The sequence below is a fragment of the Anser cygnoides genome, chromosome 2 (genome assembly GCF_040182565.1).
Source record: "Anser cygnoides isolate HZ-2024a breed goose chromosome 2, Taihu_goose_T2T_genome, whole genome shotgun sequence".
Lineage (NCBI taxonomy): Eukaryota > Metazoa > Chordata > Aves > Anseriformes > Anatidae > Anser > Anser cygnoides.
In genome coordinates, this window is record NC_089874.1 from 128358562 (window position 1) to 128377386 (window position 18825).

At 37.6% G+C, this 18825-nt stretch overlaps 1 protein-coding gene across 5 annotated transcripts in view; it reads left to right on the plus strand.

Moving 5' to 3' along the window:
- SULF1 (sulfatase 1) overlaps window positions 1-18825 on the plus strand; it is a 132370-nt gene that overhangs the window by 42520 nt on the left and 71025 nt on the right. The gene's annotated exons all lie outside the window — the stretch shown is intronic.

Genomic DNA, 18825 nt, shown 5'->3' on the forward strand with positions numbered 1-18825 from the left:
CATCCTTTGGAAACGTATAGCTGGCTTGGCTCTGTACAGAGGTTTGCTCCCTACTCCTACACTCTAGCTTTAAAAGAGGCACCGGGGAACATAGATTAAATGATTAAATCAAATCAACTAACTAATTACATTAAAACAGTAAGTTGGATAAAATTACTGGGGTTTGTTTTACAATATTGTGAAGGCAAATTCCCTACACAGCTTCACACATAAAGTAGGAAAGACTATTATTTAATGGGACTTGGCCACAGGAGTTTTGCAAAGGATCAGAGCCAGAAATAGCAGTCAGGAAGAAATGATACTTCAGACAAAGTGGAGCAGTATTCCCTGACAGTTCTGCCAAATTTGTTAATTTATTTTAATGATTTTTTTGAGCACTGAGTGATACTTTGTTTTAGTGGAGGTAGCCTGCCCATGCTAGCAGGCTGCATGACACTGAATCCATGTTTTGATTAGCATCAAGATTCCTACATATCTAAATCAATTCACTGTGCAAAGGCACCAGATTAAAAAAAAAAAAAAAAAAAAAAGTACTCAGAATTAATGATGTTTGGTCATCTATTCTCCAGTGAGCCTGGAAACACAGATGAACATGGTGCCCTTCCCATCTTATGTCATCAGAACTCTTTCTTCTTCAGCCCTGAAGAAAACACATTTTTAGTATTGCCAGCTCTCTCTGCTTTATCAGACATCTCATTTTTGGCATCACATGATTCAAGGAAAACTTATCTCTTATTTGGAAGAAAAATAAATGTTTTTTAGGACTTATGATTGCCAAAAAAACTTTCAAGATGTACAAGACTGTGAAGCCAAAAGATAAGTAACATGAACACAGCATTTATTATTTTTTTTAGAATATCATTATTTTGAAAACATTTTATTCATTTATCTTGAGGGCTTGACTCATACCTTTTTTATTTAAAATTGCTATTGGCAGGAGTAGAGCTCTTCATTTTTCAGTGGTTCTTCTGATTTCTGATGTCCGCTAACTTTAACATCTTTGTCATTTTCATCAGCACTGGTCACTTTCTTTCTTTAATGCTTCCCCTGCTGTTGAAGTAAGAGTTTTGCCAATAATTTCAGAATGGAGCTTTTGGGAAAATGAAGCAAAGATTTAATCCTTCAGACTTTTTCAGATTGGGACTACTGTGCAACATGGTTAAATCATTGTTATTCTTTTATTCCCTCTGTATAAATGTAACAGCAGTATAATAATATTTTTGTTGTATAGGATAATGTATGGCATTACAGGAAAACTAAGGAGGTCTTCTAAGCTGATTAAATAAAACCAGCAAGAGTCACAGGAGGGAATGGAGGAGGGAAAATGCTTGCCTGATCTGAGATATTTGCAAAAACTGCAGCAATTCTCCACCAGTTAAGGACTGAAGTTTCTCTTGGTGGACTGATGACCTTTGATGTGATAATCGCTGTTTTTCCTGAAACTCTGAAAGAGACTATGTATAGTATGGTTAGAAGAAAAAAGGATAAATATTAATGAAGCATTGGATTTTTATTCAAGAACAGCAGGAACCAAGCAGTTAAACACTCCTTTTCATCCCATGAAGCAGGATAGTAACTAAAATCCCCGTAATTTTTGCCACATATACCTTAATCTCTGAGCAGTTTTACAGAGTGTTGTGTATATCTGTGGGTAAAAGAGCTTATTCTGTCATTAAAAGGAGTATTCATTTTGTTAGTATTTTTCTTCTTTTGAAACTGCAGCTTATTCTGTCATTAAAAGGAGTATTCATTTTGTTAGTATTTTTCTTCTTTTGAAACTGCCATATAAAATTTCATTTTAAATGTTATTTTAAATATTATTAGGTATTTACCCCCCATGTAACACATACGTATGTGAAAGAGTATTAATTCTGCAATATGGTGGCTGTAGAAGTTTTATTCTTCAGGTCAGGCTGGGTAAGGTACCACAGGATAGGAAAAACGTGAAAATATTATCCTTCCCATGTTGTGATGCACAAGAAAAATTCTACTCTTTTTATGAATCCAGGTGGATCCTAAGTTATTACTTCAAGGATCCTCTTGCACACAGTTCACTGTGTGCTCACTAATAGAAAATAACAGGTAAACATGCTACAGTTAGCAGACAATTGTCTTGCTCACTCACAAACTGGGTGAAAGGAAAACTGCTTAAAGAGCTTTCTACAACTGTCCAGGACAGTGTACAGTGCTATGCAACACAGGGACAGCATAGCCCATTGCTTACCAAAATGACTTTTTTTTATTATTGTTTTTAAATAGAGACACAAGTGGTTTATTTACCTGGTAGTGAAGTTACTTCCTTCTGCAGTTAGTTGTTGCTTTAGCTAACAAGTCAAAAGATACTCAGAGTTTGCCAAAAGGCTTACCATCTCCAGTCAAGATGTTAATTTGCATGTCTGTCATGGCTTGGGAAAGATTAAGTATTAGCCTTTCTCCTAACATGTCAGACTTATTATGCTGTTATCTTGAAGTATTTTAAAGCCAAATAAAATTGAGATTTTCAGACTGATTAGCTGGTGTGACTGCAAAGGCATTTTTGTATTCAAGAAATGTCTTTGTTATAGCAGCCATCATATCTGACCTGCTGCCTAGGTCAATAAAGATGAAGGGCTCTTGGTCTGTCGCAGAAGAAACTCATTGTGGACCGAGATTGGGCCTGCTTTCATATGCATACACTTACTGCAAACCTAGCAACATACATGTTTTCTTCAAATGATTAATATAGCATCAAATGAGACATACTGTTTCTTTGGAAAACATCCTTGTAAAGCTGTCTGAAATGGGAGGTTAAATATCACAGGGCTAACACAAAGAAATGGAATGATCAAACAACTAGACTATTTTGTGATTTGCATGGAACATTTTGCTGAAGATTAAGTAAAGAAAAACCTGCTGAGATGAGGAGTAAGCAATTACACGTTGAGGATACTCCTACTTATTGCCTTATTAGAAGTATTCACAAACAGAGACCCTCCACAGGGTGATCACTTACTAATTCCTTACGGCCAACAGCTTTGCTGTGTTTATATTACGTGATTTTCTTGGAGGAAGGGAAAAAGCAGGAAATTTTCACTAAACGCATAATCACTGTGCGTCAGAGAAAAATTACGAAATTCAGGAAACTTTTGTATATAAAGGAGGCTGCATGCTTATTAATATTTGTATTCCATCTTCAACTGTCAACTTCCTTTCCTAAAAAGCCAGTTAATTAGATGAATATGATAGTTATAACCAGTGGTTATTGCAAATACAGAACAATTCCTAACAGTGATAGGAAGATACTTCATTGTGAGCACAGCTGACAGCAGTAGAGATAGCCGGCTGTGGAAGTAGAGAAAACATTGCTTACTAGCTTCCTTTTACTGAAGTTTCAGTATGCTGCATGTATAGAAAAGATTTGGGAAAACAGCACAACAATCTTTTCTCACTAGAATAGTTTTTCCAGCTTTCTCGTCTCTGTAATGTGGCTTCCTTTTGGCTAAGAAACCTTGCCTCTGCGCTGACAGCCATTGTAAGCTCCCTTTCTGCTCCTAGGGCAGCGGAAGGATGCTTGAGAATAAATTAAGTTCAAAGACCAGCTGATATTGTCAGATTCATAAACAATTCTAGTAATGATGGAGGGAGGACATCTTACCTGTGTCTGGCCTGTGCCAGTAATGGACTGAAACATCAACAGATGGTGACTACTGTTATACCTTTCAAATGCCAGTGTGTATGTATCTGGCAAAGAATCATAAAACAGATGAATGTTGTAACATGAAACAACCTGGAAATCGTGTGTTAGTAAATAAGGAAACATCAGTAAATCTTAGCCAGTTCCCTTACTTAGCCCCTTAACATGTACCACACATTATTGAAGAAATGCAGTCTGTCATATTCCTACAGTATAGAAAGGTTTTGGTAAGTGAAACCATAGTTTTATTTTGAACATAGACCCAAATATGGCACTATAGGCTTATCACTTCTCTTAATAAATTCTGAATAGGGTGCGATCAGTCTGCCGGTAAAGAGATAAATTAAGTTTATGACAGGTATAGCTCAGGTGCAAGGTTGATGAATGGAAACATACAGAAATAAATATTTGAGGAGGCTTACCTGGATGATCATTAAGGTTCCAGGCTTATGGTCCAGCCTAGCTTGACATGTCATCATCCATAATAAACTGTAGAATGGTGTTAGTTTTGGAAAGTCCTTCTGGCATACCAACCTCTGTAGCAATACAATAGGGTTTTAAGTGAGGCCTTGTACTTATGACTGTTGTCATTTAATATTGTAGGGATCTATGATTTGCACTATGTCTTTCATTAAATGTGGAGCTGGCCAGAGGATGACAGTTCAGCTTTCAAGGATTTTTATTTTATTTATGTGTTTTCTTTTTGTGCAATGAAAACAAACCCTTCTAGTGGTTTGTTTGTGTGTTTGTTTTTCTTTCCACAACATAAAATTGTATTGAAATTCATTTTCAGATTGAAAAGTTAAGGTTTTCCATCTGAACCTCATGTCTGGGTGTAAGCAGAAAGGATAGTCAAGATGATCTTTGTTTTAGTTTCAATCCTATTTAGTTGACACCAGTGATCTATAATTAGCTAATTGTTTGCACAGAGAATTGAGGAACTTAGATGAAAGATGTTATGTAGTCGAACATGTGGAAATACTGAAAGTATTATATCCAACACATAGTTTACAAATGGCACAGTCAAAATCTGTCTGGAAGTCTGATTCAATGGGATATTTCCCAAACATATGGCATAAGGAGCAGCTTTTCAGCAATAAGCCTTAGGCAGGTATTAGATGCTAACTTGTGACATTTATCACACTGTCTACAAGTTGCATATGATTCACACTAGTCACTCAGTTGCCTTGGTTTTAAGCAATTTCACACTAAAAAGAAAATATATTAGCAAAAGCTCTTCGCTGTTTGGTTATGGTTATTTGCTTCTTAAGATTGCTGTCCCACTGTGTCCTTATCTGTAAGCTAAAGCCTGTATCATTTGACTGTTACAGTTGATTTATATTTTATATAGATTGCTGAACTGAATATGAAACCATAGAAAATAGCATAATTTATAATACATAGACACCTTTTTATCATAGTGTTATAGGCAATGACTTGTGACATGCTCCAGTCTACTGTTTTGCGATTTCTGTTTCTTTTCATTTACACCCTTCCTCATATAATAACCAATTCTGTTGATTTATAACGAACAATTTCCTAGTGAAATGTACTTACCCATTACAACTTTTAGGACACCTTTTCTGCATTTATAGATAATGTGTTTCATTCTCATTCAGATGGATAGATATTTTTTCATGTGAGTACAGAGCATCGTCTCATTTACAACTGATGCTGCTCATGGTGTCATGGCCATAAGGCACCCCCAGCCCTACCCAGCCAGAGGCTCCCCAACCCTGTCCAGGGCCCAGAACCCCATTTCAGCCCCCAGGGATGTCAGCCCCTGCCCCAGCAAGGCCATAGCAGAGCTGGTGTCCAGATCGCCACAGCCCTGCCCTTCCTGGCCATGGGTTCTGCCCAGCCAGGCCCAACCTCAGGTCTCAGCCATGGCCCACAGTGAGCCACCGGCCTGTGCCATGCCCTGCAAATGTGGTTATAGGTGTTACTTGAAACACGGGTGGATTTCATTTGCAGATACATAGAAATTACATTAGAGACCATAGGAAACACATGCCAGTGTTGACATTTTGCTGTATCTGTTTCCCAGCTCTATTCCATGAGAAGCCTAATATGTAACTCAATATCATAGTTAAAGACCTAGTTTCGGGAGAGAAAATCATGCAGAGAAATGTGGAAGGATCTTACAAATAGTTGCACTGTTAAGATAAATGCCTCTGACCAGAGGTTAACAGAGTTTTAAATGTGGGAGATAATGGAAACATAATCTGGTGCCATACGATCTGTTAGCATAATGCATTTTTCATTTCAGATCCTTTCTCTCTTGTTATGGCCTGCAACGTTTGGTATATTTTGTTCAAATTTTACTATGTCTATAATCTAAATGTACTTTACCAGCCAGGGAAGAGGTGAGTTTCTGGAAGCTTTCAGTAAAGTGGAAAAATAAGAAGGTAGAGAAACATGAGCAGGCAGTAAACGGGTGGATTAAGGTATGTGCTATATGGGTGCTGTCATCTCCATCCTGCAGGTCTGGGGAGGGGATTTAGGGCATATCGTCTGCTTGAAAGCACTGAGCTTTTAAAGGAGATGCTAAGGAGAGTTAGGAATTTTATTAAATCACATTACAAAATTGAATAAAATACAGAACAGAGATAGGAAGATGTTGCATTTTCAGGGTATCCTCCCTTCCGTAGCTTAGAAGTCTGTTGCACTGCTGTCTGTTTAACAGCACCACAATAAAGTGTTGTGGTTGGTTTTGTTTTTGTTTTTGTTTTGTTTTGTTTTCAAATGGTGTTCATGCTTTTCCTTAGGAGTAAGTTACAGTTTCCAGATACTGTGTCAGGAGACTACATTCAAATAGTAGGACATTTTCAGTACAGAAGTTTTTTATATGTTGATGTTCAGAGTTGAATTCTTCTACCACAAATGAACACGGGCAGAAAACAGAGAGAATTATACCACAACTTCCATGTCGAGTTTTTCTGAATATTCTGCCCAAAAGATATTGCTTTTTTTTCACTATAAACCATACAAAGCACCCTTAATTTTGGAGGGAACTTAACTGGAGGCTGTGTTGGTCTACGAAACCTGTGTCTCAAAGCATATCTGTTATTAAGAGCTTATGATCAGAGCTGCCTACATAAGTAACCCTTACTAAGTGGAAGAGTCTGTGGAAACAAATGTAAATTAATAACTTTATTCCTAGTATAGAAAAACTCTGGGGGATACATTAATCACTGTGGTGTTAATAGATCATGACGATGTCTTCAAGAATAAACATTTTTTTGATATATTTTAAATTATTAAGAAATAAAAAACATTTGTAGAACTTATTACATGCAGGGCTGGTTGTGATTATTCTTCTTTTCCAGGAGACTTTTCTTGTAAAACTGCTTTGTTGTGGTTATAGACCTATCAAAATTCTTAAAATTAAATCTATGAATCTTGCAAATGCAATGGCATTGTAAATAAACCTTTGGAAAGTTATCATTATACACTGTTTGCCACGCTGTGTTTAGGGTTTTAGAGTCTTCTTAGAAACTAGTAACCAACCTGAATGATATTTTCAGGAAGAATTGGAACTTGTTGACAGTGCTAAAAATTTGAAATTCCATATTTTAAAGCAGTAACAGTTTCACCTAGTGAGACAGAATTTGTAGCATTTAAGCTGCCTAGATTTAGACTTTTAAATCAGCCATATGGGATAGAAAGGGTCCCACTGGAAAAACATTCGTTTAACTCCTGATAAATTACTCATTTTTACTTGTTTATTTTAAAGGACAACATACACAGGAATGTATTCATGGGAGATGAATTAGCTCCTATATTATGAGCGTGCAGTGTGGTTAGTGTGAAACATTTACACCACCCAGCTCATCAGAAACTAGTCAGATCATTTGTTTCATTCCAGCTGTGCTCTTTACATTTACATGGAACCTGGGACAGAGGGGATTTCAACTTTCTCCTTTCTAATATTTGAAGTTGTACTTCTTTTCCAAATATTGACTACTTTAATCACTAAGATTTATTAACAAAACAAAACAAAACAAAAAATGTCTAAAATCAGATTTCATTTCTGTTGAAGAAATGATCACTGAAATAATTGGGAGACTTTTCAGTTCAAAGGATTTTGGATAAAGCCTGAAATCTTAGCTAATTCCCATGACTAAGGGAGCAAAACTTAGCCTTTAACATTTCAGATGTTTCAATGCAAGGGAAAATGACAGATATTTCTTTAAAGCTGTGTACATTGATGAAATAAGTGCAATGGGAAGTCAGTAGGAAGGCTCTTAGACTTGTGTGTAATGAGAGACATGAATGTTATTCAGTGATATGCTGAATTCTAGGACTTGCTGTGGTGACAGCATCCTTCAGAAAACAGCTTACTAGTCTATTGCTGCTTTCTGGATTTCAGTAAGCCTGTAACTATGGCAAAAGCAGAATTTTCTATGGCACTCTTCATTCTTGGTCCTGAGAATAACATAAAAAGTTCAGAAATAGAAATAGAAAAGTAATCTTTTCAGTCAATCTAACTATTTGAAAATCTTCAGTGATTCGTTCACATTACAAGGAAAGGTTCTATGATTTTTTTTGTTTCACTTAGTTTAGCTCACTTCTCTGTAACAGCAATACCTCCTTAAATTAACATTAATATGTATTTGACTCAGCACTTGTTAAATGTTGAGTTCTGGGCCCCCAGTACAGGAAAGACATCAGTAAACTGGAGTTGCACTCAACAGAGGACCATCAAGATAGTTGTGGGGTGGAGCACTTGCCCTGTGTGCAGTGGCTTTGGGAGCTGGGTTGTTCAGAATGGAGCAGAGGCAACATCAGGGGGCCCAACATCAGCGTCCCAGCACCTACAGGGTGGTCACTGAGAAGACAGAGCCCAGTCCTTGGTAGTCACGCATGGCAGAAGGACAAGAGGCAACAGATATAAACTGAAAGGAAAGAAGTTTGGACTGGGTACACGGAAAAAAAATCACCCTCAGGACAGCCAAGCTGTGGAACAGGGCCCCAGAGTGTTTGGACAGTGGCATCCTTGGGGGTTTTTATGACTTGAGTTGGTAAAGCCCTGAGCAGCCTTGTCTGACCTCACAGCTGAGCTCAATAAGGACAAAGAAGTGGATTCTGCTGGTCTAAGCGTTCCTGAATCAGGTCATTGATGTAAGAGGGAAATGCAGTTTATGAGTCACTTTTTATATAAGAACATCTCATCTACATTTAGGGGAGGAAGAAAAAAAAAATTCAGTAAAGCAAGCATTGATAGTTTCCCAACATTCACTGTAAACTAAGATGCTTCCCAAATTCCTTCCTAAGCAAAATGTAGAAAAATACTATCATTCTGTCCTTTGCCTTTCTATCTCTTCTCCATTATCTGAGAGTGATTTCTGATATATATTGGTCCTTTCCATTCTGTATTATTCAGAAGCTTCTACCTAATGATTATCAATTTCCATTCCTGTCTTCCCTTACCGTGCATAATGCACAGTCAGATGCTGGGGCATAAGGTTGTCTGCCTGCTCCATCACTCCTGGAGAAAATAATTCAGTCTGTGCTGTGTCAGGTATCTTAGCAGAATCTTGGCTCATGAGCAGATGTGCAAAATTTCTATCTATAAAGATTTAAGATATATGTATAACATCTATAAAGATTATATAAAATCATGTGTCTTCACTGCTAAACAGGAACTTTTCTTAACAAGTGCATTGGAAATAAAAATATGTGTGCTTGAATGTATTCAGCCTCAGCTTCCACGCTTTAAAACTGCTCTCTGATCTACAGAACCCAGAACTGTGAAATTGAAAGTACCTGTATGTGCACTTGAAAGATTAAGAAAGTCTTTCCACAGGCATTTTCACTTGGAAAATGAAAGTGAATTTATATGTGCTACCTTTTCAAAATGTTTTCTGAGATAAAGTTATTCACAGAATAATTTCAACAAGTCATTCTTGAGTCTCTTAGATCTGAGAATGAAGGTTATTTTCAAATAGCTCATTGAGAACAGATATCCAAGATTCAGGCGAATCTTAAAGTGAATTGGTATTCCTCCAGCAGATAAGTTGTATATGATATATTCTGTCCTGGATCAGGCATATGTGGCTCTTATTTCAAGCTTTTTTGATAGCAATACCAATTTTTGGATGAAATTCAGTATCCAGATACTTCATACATTTTGGTCTTTCCTCTTGTACCAGTGGTGGTTAGCTTATTTTGAAATATTCAGTAAAGATCTTAAAGCATCCCTGTGCCAGGGATTTACTGGAGAACCCGCTAGAGGCTGCTTTAAGGTCAGCAGTCTTGTTCAATGCGGCAGACGTATTTATTTTGCACATCAGGACACGTACCAAGGTCTAAGTAAGGACTTGGAAGCCTGTTTTGAAAATCTTAACACTAAAATCCATCAGTTGTCTTCCTTGCTCATATTTGCTGTCATTCCAGTGCAAAAAAATTTTTTTCACCTGGTAGGATGTGACTACTGGAATGCTCCCGGCATGGGAGTGAAGCCACATGGAGATGACTTCCTGATCTTCCTAGCAGTGGGATAGCTGCAGGTCACTCCAGGAATCCCCCACACAGGTGTGTGCTTGAGTGTGGGCTGTGGGACAGTGAGGTGACAAGAAGCAAAAACGACTGGAAGAATTACTGTGATAGCAGACACAAAAACTCACATTCCTGGGCTGTTGTTCTACCTTGTGCTCCATAGGTAGCCCAGCTTGGAGACTGTTGAGGGCCTGCTGATCACAAAGGTCATTAACAATAATCACAGGATCACACAGAATCACAAAATAGTTTGGGCTGGAAAGAACCTTAAAGATCACGTAATTCCAACACCCCTTCCGTGGGCAGGGACACCTCCCACTAGATTAGGTTGCTCAAAGCCCCATCCAGCCTGACCTTGAACACCTCCAGGGATGGGGCATCCACAGTTTCTCTGGGCAACCTGTGCCAGTGCCTCACCACCCTCCGAGAAAAGAACTTCTTTTTAATGTCTATTAATGTCTAATAAAATAGATGCATGGGTGATGTTCTTCTCAGTAGTGCTTCAAGTCAGTGCAACTTCCTCTCTGACTGATCTGTATAGAAAAGGATATAAAGCATTTGCTTTTTGTAGCAGATTGTTTTGTTTGGTCTTACTGTCTGTTTACTGTTATTACTAGGCTGTTTTTTCTATCGTATAGGTTTGTGAGGGAGGAACTATTTAAAAACACACTTCTTGCTCTGTCAAGGTGTTTTTACACATAAATCAGTGAAAGTAAAATTTGCACTGTCTCAGGACTGGAAAAGCTGCTTAACAAAGAGAAGCAACATACTAAGGAAGGTATTGCTTAAAAGGTGGTACTCAGTACTTGATCCACAGAATTTAGTACTTATAATTTATTGAGAATAAAACTTATTTGAATATAATGGGACTGATCCCAAAACTAAAATTTATTAGGCTTTGTCACCAGACCTGGAAGTGCAAGAGAAAGTCAACAGATACCATATGCAGTGTGTAGCATATGAATGTGTATATAAGTACACAGATTGTGCATGTAAACATACAAAGTACTGATGCTACAAATAAGTTCACTTTCTGGACTGGAGTAAGTTTTTAAAAAGCACTTGCAGGAACTGCCCAGTTCTCTTGGTTAGCCAGTGGATGGCAGCTACCTAAATTCCCATGGTGTTTGTGAAAAGTCCATGCTTCTGTGTTATCACAAAAAGTACATCTGAGGTCCTTACCTAGGAGTACAGGTGCTCCTATCTGTTTAAATACATAGCTTATATAGCTTCACATAGCCATTTCTTCATGCTTCAGTCCTGACCCTGGTCCCCTTGAACTGCTGCTGCTTCCCCTCTGCAGTCAGCAAGGAGAGCAGCCAGAGCAGCAGTCCAATAGGATCGGTTTCCTCCATGACCCAGACCCTGGTCATACACCTCAACATCACTTCTCCCCCTTCCTCACCCACCCGCATGATGGCAAAACCTACCTTAACCTGCCCATACGATAATGGAGTTCTGTAAGTTATGGTAAGGAAATTGGCACGTTCTCTGTCTTCTCATATATAAGTGGATCCATAGATACTGTGTGCTACAGATGACCTGTTCATATTCAGGTTAATCATGTACATTTATTTAGGAAAGCAAACTGTTTACCAAAGACAAAGGCAAGGACTCCCTCTTTCAAACAGTGCTGCAGATATTTGAGGGAACATGAATGTATCTAAGAAGCAAGTTTTTTAAATTTCAAGCATTCTTTATCTAAAGGAGACGTGAAAAGCTTTGCTTTTGCATGGTTTCTAAGTTCTGTGGACTTACAGGAACATAAAGAAATGTGCAAACTGTGTTGCTGTTGTTCACCTCTGTGATATGATCTCCCAACTCAAGACTACTTACTGGATCACTGAATCATCAGTATGTTATTGTACAGTATGTTTTCATAATGCTCCACACTGTTGAACTGAGCAGGGATATAGCAAAGATATGTGGTTTATAAAAGGAATTTTAAAATTACCTTAAATTCTTTCCTACGCAAAGGTTACTCTTTATATTTGAAAAATGCTTGGAGTCTTTTAGCAATTATACTACCTGGTAGCTGGAAAGCCACTTACTTTAAAGATTTAAAAAAAAAAAAAAATGATATCAGTAGCCTGCTTGGAGCCTACTGCACATCTAATTATCTTTCTTGGTCTTAATTATTTAGCAAGTGCTAATAAACTGCACGTATCATGACACTCATGTTTAATAAGCATATAAATTTAATTGATTTTTTTTCCCCCATCTCTTTGAAGATTCACAGACACGGAATTCAATCACAAGGCAATGGCATTATAACTTCCAATATAACATCAGGTTTTAATAAGCCTCCTGTTTGCTGCACACATGTGCTTAAGACTGCCTGGAAACCAAATCAACAGAGAAAAGGGATTACTTTAGATTACTTTGAAATGTGCATTGTTTGAAATGGCCTCTGGTGACCAGCTTTCATGAATGGCTGATTTTACTCGTGGGGCACGTCATCTGGCTCAATTATACCAGCCTCCTTTGTATGACAAGTGCACTTCTTGGCTGTGTTGAAATATGAAATTCTAAAACAAAGTAAATCAGATGGTGAGAAATAAATTTAAGAAACTGTATATTTTTAGAAGCTTGTAAATTAACAGGAGACATTCTTCTTGATGAAAAATATGTCAGAATTTTCTTTCAAAACCATTTCATAGATTTGAAGTTAATATAAAAATATTATTTTTATTTGCTTTAATCTTTTGTTCAACTATATTAACAACATTAAAATAAAATACATATTTTCCTTTTCTTTAAGATAGTTAATATATTAAATTAAATATGTACATTAACTACAGCTATGTATTTTTAAAATGTTATTGAAGTTTGCTGTTTTACCCTGACGTGAAATGCTGGAAACTTTCTCCTACCAAGAATATCCCTTAACCTGCACAAAGTTATAAAAGTAGGTTAGGAAGTGTGCATTATACTTTCAAGTCACTGCAGGCTTTTTCCTTTCCTGTCTGTAAGTGTTTTTGAAATTACAATGCAAAAAATTTAATATAAGGTTATGATTCTCCTTGCCTGCAATTACTTTAAATTATAGTTACTTTAAATTAATCTAGCCTGAGGCACTGATGATACATCATTATAATACACAGATTATGTTTGGAAGTTGAGCAGACAACTGATTGATTAGCAAAGCGTGTTGGAAATCCAATAGATAATGATTAGATTAGACCTAGATAGGAACTGCATTCTTTGTGTTCACTGTAAATCCTATACTTTACAGCTAAGATTAGGGGATTAACCTTTAAGAAGAAATGGTAGATCTTGCTTTTTTCCTGACTTCTGCTGTACTGTAAATGTGTTTCCCATGGTTGCAGGCTTGATATTCCCACAGGAAACTGGCCTGCAGATTTACGCTGTTCTGCCTGGTAGCCTGAGATTGCAGTGTTTTCCTTTTAAATATGAGATAGAAGCGTAAGATGTGAGAAAAACATTAATGTTACTGAACAGAAAACAGTCATCTGTCAACAGCTTTTACCACTTAAGTGCTTCACTGTATTACTGAAATTGAGAGTTGTTATCCTTATTGTTGTTGTGGAGTGTTACAACCAGCTAGTCATCAAGGCCATATGATTTAAAAAGAGATTTAAGACTTCTGAACTGCTATGTTGTTCTGGTGCAAATGAACATGTTGCCTACCTGGCCTTTTATTATGTAATTTCAATCTGTCTGCACAATTGTCATGAAATTACTAATTTTGTAATTTGGACGGGTCTCTAACTGCACACCTGTTATGATTCAGACTATGTGAGACTCTGAGAAGTCCATCCACACTTTGACATAAACTTCAAAGATTCACAGAAGCTGAACATGTGTGGTTGAGAAAAACCCATTCACTCCCTTTAGCCTTGGACTTTCCATGTATGCAAAATGTTCTTGAGTACAGTAAGATTTCTGGATGGATAAATCTCACTTCAAAACAAAGAACTACAAGTAGTGGGAATAAACCACTGATCCTGAACTTTGCGGGGGGCACTGGTGGGTGAAGCCATCTCCAGTTAACATGATGCCAATGACAGCGATGTCTGGCCCTCTAGGCAGACTGACCAGCTGACCAGGCACCCACCAGTGTGACCAACCTCCAAGTTCATACTGGAAATTAAAAAACACTGTCAATAGCAAATTCCCCACTCTGTTTTCTACGGATATTCAGAATTCTTGATGTGTTTTTCCCTTCTACTTTTCTTATTCAGAATTTGATTTTAAAGAAACAGAGAACACTGGGGACATATTCCTATCAAAAATGTTTATAAAATACAAAACTGTCAAATCAGTTGGTCATATATAAAATATATAGGTTGATAGTGTTCCTCTGTTTGGGATCAGGAAATAATGCTTATATTCTTGTGGTAACTGATGTTTGGGATTTTGTTTGTTTGAGGATTTTAGTTGATTTAGTTATCAGAGAAACATGTAGGAAGAAATTATCCAAGGTAGTCTATTGCATAAAGGACATGAGACAACTTATCACTTTCAGTGATAAGGCCTTCTGCTTTTTTTCCATACTTTTGATAATTTTTGTGCAAGTTCCTAACACTTGTCTGCAAATATCAAAAATTTCCTAAGTATCAAAACATTCATTAGTGGAATATGTCTTAGTTAAGCCAATTTTTGGAGGCAGGGAAATGGAAGTACAAAGAAATAATCAGTAGGATACTGGACAGTAATGAAGGACAAAACACTTAACCATAAAATGACCACTGCAACAGCAGTTTCTTCATTTGGGATCCCTGTTCTACCTTACATTCTCAATTCGCTGGGCATATTTATTGCTAATATCAAGGGAACCAAAATGTGAATTCTATTTCTCAAGATCCACAGTACCAGTCCACTTTATTCTTTTCTTCTTCTCCTTCTCCTTCTTTCTCCTTCTCCTTCTCCTTCTTTCTCCTTCTCCTTCTCCTTCTCCTTCTCCTTCTCCTTCTCCTTCTCCTTCTCCTTCTCCTTCTCCTTCTCCTTCTCCTTCTCCTTCTCCTTCTCCTTCTCCTTCTCCTTCTCCTTCTCCTTCTCCTTCTCCTTCTCCTTCTCCTTCTCCTTCTCCTTCTTCTCCTTCTCCTTCTCCTTCTCCTCCTTCTCCTTCTCCTTCTCCTTCTCCTTCTCCTTCTCCTTCTCCTTCTCCTTCTCCTTCTTTTTCTTCTTCATTATTTATTATTATTATTATTATTTTCTTATTAATAGTAGTAATTCTTTCATTGGCCAGAGTAGATCCATTTTTGTTTCTAAGGAAAGGCCTTAACTATGCCTTTGGATGATGTTCATGCTCTTCATGCTCATTAGAAAACAGGAGTATTGTGGTGTAGAGAAGACAAAGTTGTCAACCCTTTGTTAACACTTGGTTGTGCATTACTGATCTGGAGCATTACATAGCTCATGGTCTTGGGGACAAACATATGTCCAGTAGCCTTACTCACTATCCCCACACTTGACTTCAGATTTATAACCAAGGAAGAAATCTGTTCGCATAAGCTAGATTCCCTGTGCAAGGATGAAATATATTAAATAAGAAGAAGTCCACACATCTTTAAAGCTTATAACTGAGAAATACAGTTATGGACATTCAGTGGCCTTTTTTCATAAACAAAATGTATGATTTTGGACAAATTTTTATTGGCCAAACACAGAAAGGCACTTTGGGTAAGCACAGTAAAAAATGCAGATGTCAAAACAATGTGGATTTGCAAAAGGAGAACATTCTTTTCTGAAAACTAGTTGTCTTTTGTTGTGTTCCAAATTAATCCCTTTCTGTCTTTCTGTCTTTCTGCCTTTCTGCTTACATTATGCTAATAATCTTAAATGCTTCTTGGCCAAAATGAATGTAAAATCTACAGGTAGTTTCAAAAGATATTTTTTTATCTTTCACTTTTTCTCCTGGTCACTGAAAGACATTCTGTTAAGAGACCTAGAAATCAAGTCCTTCTAGTTTTTATTCCACATGACAAAAAGTGGCACTGTAGCCCTTCTTTGCAGTGCCCTGCCAATGTAATTCAAGTTTCACGGGTAATTAATTCTCCATGCCAACGAGTCCTTGAACTGCCTGTTATAATACTAGCAGCATAGAGCCAACTAAAGAACCAAGTTTTCAGATTTTATCCCATGAAAGGTGAGTACAAACCATGAATTTGTGATTCCATTAAAAAAATAAGAATGACTGTAAAATAAAAAGTACATCCAGATGAGGTAAAATAGTCTCCTGGATTTCGTACTACTCCAGTTTCATTTATTTACTGACAGTGTTTCAGTTGTCATAGGTAATTAAGGCAAAATATAATTTAAATTTATCAAATAGCACATATCTATTTTCTTTTTGTAAATGCTCTTAGAGAAAAAAAAAAAATCATATTACAGCCTTGATTTCTGAACACTGCACAGAAATTTTTAAGTTTACATCTTCATATGGATCTGAAAAGGTCCTTTTTAGAGTTTCTCCTATTTTTGTCTATTTCCCAAGACAAATTACAGTGTCTGTAGGGGCACTTGTAGACTACCAGACAGTATCCAACACAAACAGCCTTGTCTTCCATTATCAAGGCTGTATTTTGACAGTTTTCTTTACTTCATTTCCTTCTAGAACTGGGAAACAGGCTGTAAGAGGACAATTTCTCAAAGATCACTTCAGAATAAAGATTTGTCATATGCAAATATGAAATTGTTATGTGCAATGAAAAGTGGCTTTATTGTGTTCTTGTACAGGAACCATTCAATGAGACTTTGTTAATTAGTTTTATACATGTCTTGATATTTTCCTTTATCCATCAAGGGGAAGAAAGTAGATAGCTGGAAAAGAAACCCTTCATTTCTTTTACCCAGAAAAGAATTGTCTAAGGTGGCTGTAACTTGCTGAAATAATCTAAAGCAAAAAGGACTTTTTTAAAAACTAGCACAGCCCAAAGAGGGTAGAATGAAGAACACTTACTAATGTTAGTCTGGATTACTATAAATTTTATTAGCACTGAGGTGTAATTGTCAGGAACTTTCAGTTTCATACTGTGGGGGATTATTCAAACATGTTGGTGCCAATGTTTGCTCAATGCAGTCAGGATGACTGCACTTTCTGGGTCAACATTGTCTGAAAAAGTTTGCTGTACAGTAGAACTGATGTAAGAAACTAAACATTGAGTCTCACTTCATGTATCCTTTCGTTCTTTGTGAGGTGAGTCAAAGTTTTGCTATTTAAAGATCAGACATTTAGAGGAATTGTATTTCTCCTTTGCACCAAGAGCATGTGGTGTCTGGTGTCTGTCAGAAGAATGCTTACTTCTTCGGTAATCCTGTTCTTTGGTGCTTTTGTCAGCCTCTATGTGGCTTAAAACAAATACATGGAAATTGAAGTATTTTAAAAAGTCAGTCCGGACTAATTACAGACTTCCAGTCTGCTTATCTGAGTGTTGTGTAATCACCTAAATGGCATTTAACCTTAAATGCCCAGCCCCTGTATTGGCTTTGCAGTGCTATAATGCTAGTCAGAGACTGCAATGTTTGGTGGGGCAGAGACAATGAAAGACAGGATTTCTCTGCAGCAGGCACTTAGATTTTCCTTTTAAAGACATTCACACTCTTCTGGTGTAATTACAGCCTGCCAGAGTGAGGAGCATGAAACTGTTTTGCTTGTGAAGCTTAAAATAAAAGGTGTATATGAAAACAAGAACACGATCCTTTTTCTAGCAGTCCAGCACCAAGTCCCTTCCCCTCCCTCTCCTATGGCTTCTTCCCCTGATATTTAGAGCACCTTCCAATTAACATATTTTTAGGTGAGTGATGGGGACTTTTTTTGTGTGTGTGTATGTTTTGCTTTCATTACACCATTTTTGTGCTTATTTGTTGGTTTGTAGTTAATGTCGCATGTCTAAATTTGAAATCTCAGGTATGGGAGCATAATGTTATGAATCATGCTCCAGCCTGATTATATAATGTCCACACCAATTCCCATGCAGCTTTCCCCATAAGCAGACCTCTTGAGTGGTCTTGGGCTTGGGTGGTTTTGTGCTTTGTTTTATTTCTTTAGGGACCGAAGTCACCGTGCTTTATCCACAGTCCCAAAATAATGTATGTGGCAGGTCAGTACCCCGGAGGGAGCAGGCATGACTCTGTGGTTTCTTTTCCACCCCTTTCCTTTTTGCCCCCAGGTATTCCCTCCCTTCCCTTGTGTAACAGGATGGTTTTTCAGTGCTTCACTCAGTAATGCAAAAAATGTTCAAGTGTAAGTGGCTGCCCATTCCTCCCCAGGCCAATCAGTCATTTTCAGTCACAGGTTTAAATCTGCTGCAGCAACGGCAAGCCTCTGTGCTTGCATCAGGTCTTACAAAAGCAAGGCTGTTTGACTGACAGGCACGGAGAGGGGGTTCCGATAACTCACTGAGCCGAGTATGGAAACGGAGTATCGAGGACAAGGCTGTGCCAGGGGTACTGTGCATTATGGATGAGGCACTCGGGTCCATCGTTGATTGATTGAGGGACAGTTACGCTCTTTCACAGTGCTGGGTAAGATCATCTGGACTGTCACTTAATATGAGCTTTCTTGTCACCGGGAAGATGACTTTTCATGTAGTGATCCAATGCAGATTGCAAATGACAGCCATGCTCTCCTCTCTGCTTTGTTGGGGTTTAGTTGCTCATGCAGGTGAGTTAAGCTAAAATAGCTT